A 10,304-nucleotide genomic window follows, 5' to 3' on the forward strand; every position below is an offset into this window, starting at 1 on the left:
TTTTGTTCAACTGGTACAGTGAGAAGTGGTATTCACGCCATGATTGATGTATAAAGTGTTGTGGTAGGCATTCATAAATTATGACCTTTTAAAGTTAATGAGGGGTATGATAATAGTTGCTATAATATCTCAATGCGTAACCAACCAGTCACACTAAAATCGGCGTGTCAAGATTCTAGAATACAACTGGCGCTAGCAATATCACGTGAGGTTATAATGTATAACAAGATCAAGATGCATATGGCTAGATCTAGCTAGAATATGTTGAGGTACATTTCAGTGTCTTACAACTCATATATGCTAATTGGTATACCTCAGGACACCAAATCCGTGATAGTAGCTGAGGTCACGTCTCTCATGGTTAAAATAAACGTTCTCGTAGTATCGAGATGACATTTACAACTTATATTTTGCCCATTCTGCTAGTAGACTGTATCTATGTTGGTTCTATAAATATCATTCGATGAGGAAAATAGTCATTAATAAAGGCTAATTACTTACGAAACATATATTATTATATTCTTTATTCACAGTAAAACTGGTAGATACACACATAATCCGGGGAGCAACCTGCCCCCAAAGGAAAATGGCGAGATTGAAGTAAATTTTTAAAATTTCAGTAATACATTCAAATTGTTATTCCTATGCAATACACGGAGTAGTCAGATTATTATTATTATTATTATTATCAATATATTCCGTCCAAGTAAGACGAGTACGTAGGGTGCATTTAAAACAAAATCAAATTAAAACAGACATTTTTAAAACATGGCCCTTATTTGAAACATGTTCTTTATTGTTTTGTTTTTCGTATTTTTAGCCATGACGTCAATAATCTTTAATTTTGACGTCACAGTGGATTGACATCGACAATTGAAAATTTAGGGTAAATATGGCTCCTTTGAAGAAAAAGACTTCCGACCCCTGTCTTAAACGGACCAAAAACATCTTCAACCAGGACTACATCGTCTTGCAGCATTGTTACGGTCGGCGGTCATAATCATCAGACCGTCCATTCCGTACCAATGATATATATCTATTTGCTGTAGGCTGTAACTATTGAACCGACGACGAGTTCGAGGGTGCCAACTATTCCATATCGTATAAGTCGACGTTATCGGGTGAAAATCGTACGTAGGCTCATACTACATGTTTTTTCAAAAGTATTTAAACAATTATAATCATAAAACTTTTGAAAAAAAACATTTTTAATGGCCTCTTTTTTGAACATTATTTGTTGTAAACGAAACCCTACATGTAAGTACAAAGTATGACATTGAAAGTTATCAAAGCATCACAGCTAATAAACTTTGTTTCCGTGAATTACTAATTATTATTGGTATTCTATCTTACCGTTACGACCGAAAGGGAAAACACTCGGACATTTCTATTATTTCAAACTGTTAACACCGACATGCCCACACAGTCATTGTTTGTCGGGTATTAGAGCTCCGATGTATTCCAATGGAATGATGACTCAGGTCACGTTGTTAATCTCAAGTTTACATTGAAAACCATCTCCCGCCTCGGAAAGTGAATCGCGTAAACTGCGAAGCACACGCCACGCGCATTCGACATGTCATTCATAAGTCTTTAGTTTGCTCACTGTTTTGGGTACAAGATATTGCGATATATCATACGCCTTCGGCTACGATAATGTGTCCTACAACAAATGATTCCTTCTGACTGTTGAAACATTGACTGCAGCGATATTTACGAAATGTATTATTCACGGCGTATTTTTGACATTGATTTGTTGATAGAGTACGAAACGCTCTGTCGTGCGAAAGTATGTAAGATATTATCTTAATATCCGTGACATGGCCGCCAAGTGACTGGAGCAGCAGAAACATATACCATGCAAGACGCCGGCAACCCGACATTCTGACCCTGCGCCATGACCTTGTTTCATGGAATATAAGATCATGTTATGAAATTTTATACACCAACTGTCGCAGTGGCTAATCTAATGTCCAGTCGTGATGCCAAGGATGGAATAGCGCGTTACACTAAAATGAAGTGTAGGTAACTTTCAACTAGGTCAAGAACGTCGCGGTGCATGTTGTGCGCCAACTGAAATGAATGACCCGGCTACAACTGATTTTGGGGTGAATAGAGGGGCCCCGTGTGTGCACCGTGGACCTGTAGCACGGTCCACTTGCTGGTTATATTCTTGCGTACTCATTGCCCGCGTAGTTGAGGTGTTGACGAGAAGGTTGGACTACCAGACGATAAAATTTCATCATTTCATCATGTCATACGCTTATAACATTGCACTGCAGTAGGGATGGTGTGAACGTGAGGTTCACGTTCGCGTTCTGTATGCGAACCTCCGAAATTTAGAGGTTCATGTTCACAAACGAACCTTGGTAGGTTCTGCACTGTGAACCTTTTTCAAATATTAAAATTTTCACTTCATCGTAACATCTCTAGTTGAAATTTATTGCATTTCAACTGCGGGCCACGCTATGCATGGCGCTGGCAGCATAAAAACAATCAACACTAAACGAGCCGCACCTTGACAATCTCAAAAAGTTTACTTGCTTTGTTATAAAAATTTGCTCGAAATATCTAGCTTTCCGTTTGTGAATATTTAGTGACTTTCTGCTGTGAGCTTGCCCCGCAAACACACAACATCAAGAGCGAAATACACTACATGAAGGTACGGTAGTCACAGAATGATGATTATTCAAATAATCACTGAAATTGATATCGTTGTCTAATGTAAAAAAATCTAGCAGCGCACGGATTCAATCTTGATTTCATATGTTTATTGTATCATAAAAACCAAATCCGTGATATTGGGGTTTTAGCTACTGCTGTATAACTTGATAATGGGGTAATATCGGTAGCAAGTATAGAAACCCGTTTTACACTCTGCTCAATATCATCGTAGTAATACTCAGACGCCGGATATATTGTCCGGCCAGGCCTAGGCTTACACTCCCTCTCAGGACATCGTCGAAATTGTTGACAAAGCGACGGAAGATATGGATTTTATGGGATTATAATATCATTTGATTGCCCCAGTTGATACATTTGGCGACGTTTCAAACGTCAATATGTACTTCAGCATTGCGGCATTATGTGGCTCCAGTCGTCGCTAGGTATCGTGATCACTTCAGTGAAATGCAGGGGTGGAATTAGCAATATGACGTCACGTGACGTCATGAGGTTCACGTTCGTGTTCACACAGAACCTTTCAAAAAGGTTCTCGTTCACGCGAACCTGAACTTTCAAGAGGTTTACACCATCCCTGATGACTGCAGCATAGAAGAAGAGATGTGACACAACAAAAATAACCCGTCTCCGCCAGTGAAAATTACGACACAGCGACATTGATATCATTGAACGCCCCCGATATTTGATGAAGTTTCCAGGGGAACTCGCGAACTCAAATAATTGTGACTTTGTTTGTTAAAAGTCCTTGTTGCTTGTTATTGATTACTACGTAGTGGCAAACTGAAACCAAATCCGCTTAATTCTGCTAAATTCCAAATGGACATAACTTGTAAACCAAGATAAAAGCTATACGCTGGCAGGGTTTATGGAAGGGGCCTATATATGCTATGCAGCATACCGAATTTTCTTTACGTTCACTCACGCAGTTGTGAGTTCAATTATCGAGTCGTATGATCATGATGAAAATCACAAGAATTCTTAGCGACATTTGGGAAACATATTTTCAGCATGAGCAATGAGCAATGAGCATGAGCAACAGCAATGCTTTCAACGTAATGCATATTATAAGTGTTAGTGGCACCTAGTCATTACGTATCGCCAAAATCATACCATCATCACATTCATACGTTATGAGTGAAATATCAAGCACCCTCGAAGTGTTGACATTCGAATATTTTCGGACGGGAATAGCTTCGCAACTGCGAACACTTCAAAATCAGTAGGCGCGTCTCTTCCGTTTCTGCGAAGCATTGTAACCGCATTATCGACATGTAAGATTTATCAAATCCGCGCCTAAGTATCGATACAGTTTTATGGATTTATGTTCCCTCATGTTAGCGAATAAACAAATCCTCGGCGACACAAAGTAAACAGCGACTGGCTTGCTAAGATCAACACAACATATGTATAGAAGAGGACTTATTTCTAACCTGATATAAACGGTTTTTATATGCATGTATGTAAGCGTAAGGTAGTATTTATATAAAGTATACTACACTGATCGTCGGCCCCTTATCAAGAATCTCTCAACTGCAACTTATATTTACGTAAGCTGGAGTCACAAAAGTATCGAAAACGTACAAAGAATGTGTCTTTTGCGCAAGAACGATTGCTAGACTTCAACTATCACGTTACCGATCCAGCAAACTGCCTGACCTCCGTCAGCTGCAAGTGACTGTATCTTATCAGTGTAATGATGCGAATGCGCAATTGGAATACCTTGCAGATCCGGTAGCACCGTTACCAAAATAAGCTTACTACACAATGTAATAGAACTTAGAAGTCTAAGCCTATCCCAGCCTGTCAGTAAAACAGGTATTATCCTCCGTCATCGCAGCATTTAAGTTCTCCGCAGTATATCACGATACAATCAACTTTTAAGCAACTTGCTCACAGATACGATTAATCTTGGTAATCGCCACAAACTGGATATGCGAGATTGTCCGGATCAGTGTTACCTTTCAATACGTGCAATTGATTTAATTGATGCACCGATATATACATGAAAAATTTAGCTGCAAGAACATTTTATAGTACGCATCCTCATCTCAGACACAGCATTTCTCACCCAAACATCGCAGTATCTACAATGTAATTATTTGATAATTACCTTCGTAATACTCGTTATTAGTAACTGTTTCGGTATGGGAGTACCAGCCCCAGGTAACTATTACAGACTAATAATGCCATCTATAATCATAGCTTTAGTAATCGACCGTTTAGTAAAACTAGGAGAAGCGGTTTGATATGCGACATATTACATAATTGCTAATACATATTCCTCTGTCTTGCTGCGCTACCTTTGCAAGAAACGATCTGGAACAGCACAGAGCGGACATACCAGTCTAATCGCTTCGAAAGCCCATTTACGCGTACCGTTTCAAATACTTTCAAATTCAGGTCTTGCTTCACTAAGAGAAGAGTGGGCTGCCTACACGCTCGAATGCGCTCACCGCCTCGGGTAGCACTTTTGTTGAAAGACGAACTTTCAAAGAAAGAAGGGTGCCCGTCTCGGGAGACAATAACAATGCCGCGTATAGAAGACAAACACAAGGTTCGATCAAGCTAAAAATAAATATAGCTTTTGCCGCCCTGACTCGCTCCAGATTTGCAGAGTTCAACTGGCACGCCCCATCAGTCACGGACATAATCTCATGAATTGGAACGATTGCTTTTCCCGCTTCGGAATTATACAAATTCTCCTTCTGATTGAGAAGGGATATTGGAGAACTCAAAATGATGATTGAATCTGATGCGATGAGTTCCAGCTACTATCTGTTGATGACGCGCAAGCGGAACTTGATAGCTTTGAAATGTTTCATTTGGATCGGCCTCTCTCGTTTCACTGCAAGGACTTGACAATGTTGACATCCCTCTGGCCGCTGCAATTGTCTTCCTGATACTTTCGTTAACCTCCCTGATCATGCTCAGTTTCCGGATCTTTTACGGATTCCGACTGTTGTTTGGGTTTATTGTTGTAACGTTGTATTTATACAGCGGCGTCAAAATACTATCTTTGTCCAGGCCAGATCATATATGCGCGATTAGTCTGTATTTATTGCACCGTAGGTAGACTCCCATTGCTCGAGTCCGGCCGAGGTCGACTCCAGAATTCCTACCCAAGTGTTGGAGCTTTATCTAGGGTACTCCTCGCCATCTCGTCCGTGTAAGCGGTATCTTGAAAAACCTAGAAGTGGACCTTGCCACAAGTCGGTAGCTACGGAATAGAAATGATGAAAATTGGCCTGGTGTAAATGACCATACAGTAGTCGACAAACACCATGAACGCCACAAACAACAACAATACTCGCCTTGCCCCTAGACCTGTTACACGGAGGAATCGGTCGAACACTTGTTGTCAAGTGCAGCAGATACGACGACCATCGAACTTCGCTTAATGGAGCCGCCGATCAATTAGGCATCTGTTTTGTAATGGACAATTTATTATCTAATCCCAGAATGTGCCTAAAAGTAGTGGTATTTGTAAATACCACAGGACGAACCATCTGATTATTTGACAATATGAACTATATAATGGGCCCCTGAGTCATGTTGCGAAATGACTTCGTAGTCGGTGCACCAATTTTCCCCTCGTCCAACCAACGCCTTGCCCGCAGTGCTGATTGGGTGAGCTATTAATTGGCAGACTCTACCAAGTCGATTCGACTTCTTACTGTTTTGAACAGATGCGGAGATGAATAAAAGAAAACAATTAGTCTGTGAATACCCCACCAATACTTCTAAATGTGCTTGTGCGTTGCATTGTCAGCGATGATTAAGTAGGCAGTATTGCTACTCAAGTAGAAGTGAACGTAATGCCGTAAATTGAAAGTAGAACCTCAAGTGGAAGCAGAAAAGTTCTGAAAAGTACTCTACCAACTATAGTTTCACAAAGTAGATGTGGTGGCAGCGCAGCGTACTATCTAGCAGTCGATCGGAGATGGCTACTTTCCAGATTACCAAATCCATGTTCGCGACTACGGCAAGATGACTAATGGCACCACAAGCAGGTGTCATTTTCGAAAATATATTTAGTAAATGATCGTACATGTACATTGTACACTTGTCACTGTTGATTTCACACGCCCGCCAATTTATATACGTACATATAAGTCAAAACGATATTTAAGTCTACAAAATATAACGACACCAAAACGACAGAAAATTGCAGAGGTGCCGATCCGATACAGGTTACGCCACCGCTGATACGCGCAGATCTCGAAAACCGCCATTGGAAATTTGAAGCCAAATTCGATTTCATTCTCGAGGACTATTTTTGGCGCGAAGCATACAAGTTTGGTTTATCCAAAAATTCAACCCGGGGTGTCTGTAACATTTCAACGCCTTGGTAGCCACGTGTATCGAAATTCGTGGTTCGGCAACTCAAGTTGAAAACTGTGCCGTGAAACTGTACAGTGTACACTCACATCCTGTGTAGCAAAATAGTGACTACAATCTCACTTGCGGCATCTGTAAGGTGCGAACGTTTCATTCTTGAACTCGGTTTATGATTATAATAGTCTACGCCGCTGTATTGGTGATGGATAGAAGATACAAATCGAACATTGTCGCTCGTAAACGAATTTTTACAACATCTACTACGAAACGACTCGCTGAATAGTTACAAATTTACGACCTGGTTCGTATTTCAATTACAGGCGGCAGTAAAATATCAAGCGTCTTACGTGTATTTGCTCGGAGGGCTTTCAAACATAAATTATACCGATCCAAGTAGGTTTAGTAAACAAATGTAAGGCGATCAGCAGACAGACAACACTCCTGCACAGATTCGCACTTCTCATTACTATCAAGATAATCCGAGTATAGGATAAATCGCGTGGTCAAGAGTGCGAAAGTGGACCATTGCACTTGCACCTCTAATTACGGAGGATAAGGTTTCATGTTTGAGATATAGTGCAAACATGTGAGCAAAATTGATATAGTTAACCACTACTGTCCAATATTCGTTGTTTACCATACGCGCAACCTAGACTGGACACGTCGTTGCAAGGTTGTAATATAGGACGGTTAGTAAAATATTAGGGGTTATTAGTTACACGGGGTACACGCTAGGGCTAGACTATGGATACCGTACTCCACAGCTCACCTAAATAGGGTAATATTGGCGGTTACATAGAGGGTCAACTGGACAATAGTGGCAGTACTTCTACTTCGTGATAAAGCGACAGGCTTCAAATTCGGCATCATTAAACTCATATTCATTCAAACACTGGCACATTGTCCTAACGAAATGACATAAATTATAGCGGGGACTCGCAGCAATTATTTACAGTACAGAATCGCTATGTCACATGTGCTGGATTTAGAACTAGAATACCAACGTTACAACCCAACATGTATTGCTGTAATATCTACTGAAGCAGAATGACGAGAAAATATGTGACCCTCGGCCTTCGCCTTCGCCTGCACGCATCGGTGACGAGATCGCGCGCATTTCGCGAGCGGTTCGAGTGCTGCGCCACAGAAGAAAATCTGACAGTGAGTAGGCATGAAGTTGTTGAACAGACTGAAGCACATACTTTGGCCCTTTGAGGAACTCTGACACCTGCTCGAAGATGGTATCTCTCAATAACTCTACCGTCCTTGATATGATTATAATCAAAATCAGGAACTGCGTATCCGTATTAGGCACAGGTTATTTCATCTGTAGGCCAAGTCATTGCTAGGTATAACGCCAGCGAGAACTTAACTATCCCTCATTTCAGTTATCTGCTCCGAATCGTGTCGTAACTGTAGGTGTGTAGGGTTGTTATAATATTCGTATGCGCGAGATAATTCGCGGCAATGCTCTACCACAGTGGTTCCCAACGTGGGCGATATCGCCCCCCAGGGGGCGATTTGGCGGTCTAGGGGGGCGAAAATGACGAAGGGGGCGATAGGGGGGCGAAAACGGACAAAGGGGGCGACAGGGGGTGAAAATAGCGAAGGGGGCGATAGGGGGGCGATGACGCGGTAAAACGGCCACATTGGAGTCAAATCGGAGAAATGACCTTTTTTTTAACGGTGACCTTTTTTATTTTTTATTTATTTTTTAGTCAACCCGCCGGTGATTACAGTTTGTATGCCCATTTTTCGGTTCACAAAATTAGGGGGAGCGATGATCGGTGTTGGGCTTGAAAAGGGGGCGATGAGTCGAAAAAGGTTGGGAACCACTGCTCTACCACTTTATGTAACGTAGATTAAGATGACTAAGAAAACCTCCATCTACCGATCAGAAATATTACGGTTAACTATTACTTAAAATAAACTTCACGCCGTGCCATGATGATATTGTACAAGCTGTCTCTGTGTAACTCATATATCATACGATCTGTAGGCACTGGTGCGGTCAAGGGGTTGAAGGGCGTTTTGCCTGATCTACGTTTTGACTGATATATTGTGACGTCATAGGCACTCATCATGATACAGCATATAGGTGATGTCAAGTCATTGATCACACTTTGAGTACACGCTGATCACACTACCCACCAAATTTTCATCTTGGCTACACCTATGCCTGTAGGCTATGTGTCTGGTGCGAGGCTAAGTCATTGTTCAATTACGTTGCACACAATTTGCAAAAGTAAACTGCGTGACCAATTGCCGAGCTTCCCAACCACTTTGCTTCTACTTTTAAGCGCCACGCCTTTGCCTAATGTGGAAACCTGTTTGAATGTCATTATTATGAAACATATTTACAACAACCCCATTTGCACGGGAACAATTGCCTCTAGTTGTTAGCAGGGCTTTGGAGCCGGAGCCGCAGCCCGGAGCCGCAGCCGGAGCCGGAGCTGGAGCCGGAGCTGGAGCCAGTTATTTGAGGGGTAGCTCCGGCTCCGACGTATTTCATAAGATGCTATTTTATATGCAACAACCATATCTGCCGAGTTCACATAATTCAACAGCAGGCCATCGCGAAATTAACAATATTTTCCTCTTTAGCGCTACCTTTTCCGACTAACCATGTTCCTGGGGATTTAACAGCAGAACAGTCATATGTTCAACGCTCAATTTTTATACTTGAGTGCCGAACGTCAATATGCTAAATATGCCTGTGGATATTGTGGGTATTCGGCATACCCGCAATTTTATCATCAGCACAAGCTTGTTGGCCAATTGTATGGTTCGAAAATAATGATCACTATGTATTAGGCGAAATGGGAGAGAGGATAAAAAGGTGATATCGTTGCACATGTCGATATGACAACCACGAGCCGAGAAATTTCATCTCATCGTTGCTATGATTCGGATGAGAAAATACTCGTTTTTTCGTGATAGTTCTTTAATCGGGGCGCGAAATTGGACAGTGTTATTGTGTATGCAATTATGCATGCGAATTGGAATTCATTACTGCGCATGATCATCATTCAGTCCAGTAAGGATTTTCGAGCGTAAATAGGGGATGGCAGAAGAGTAGCCCAAAACTCCGTTATACTCAGCAAACAATTGTACGTTAATGCGATGTCAGGACCCCATCATGGTATTTTATGTTGGAGACAAATTACTGATTTGATACGCGATTTCCAATCTGTAATCATCTGTTTCGTAAATTCATTATTGACGTCTCCTTGGTACTCTAGTATTCCCGGATTATCGCGCACTGTGACTTGTAAATGTGCCAT

The sequence above is a fragment of the Botryllus schlosseri genome, chromosome 10, assembly GCF_051294905.1.
Source record: "Botryllus schlosseri isolate E-star chromosome 10, Bs_hap1, whole genome shotgun sequence".
In the NCBI taxonomy this organism is placed as follows: domain Eukaryota; kingdom Metazoa; phylum Chordata; class Ascidiacea; order Stolidobranchia; family Styelidae; genus Botryllus; species Botryllus schlosseri.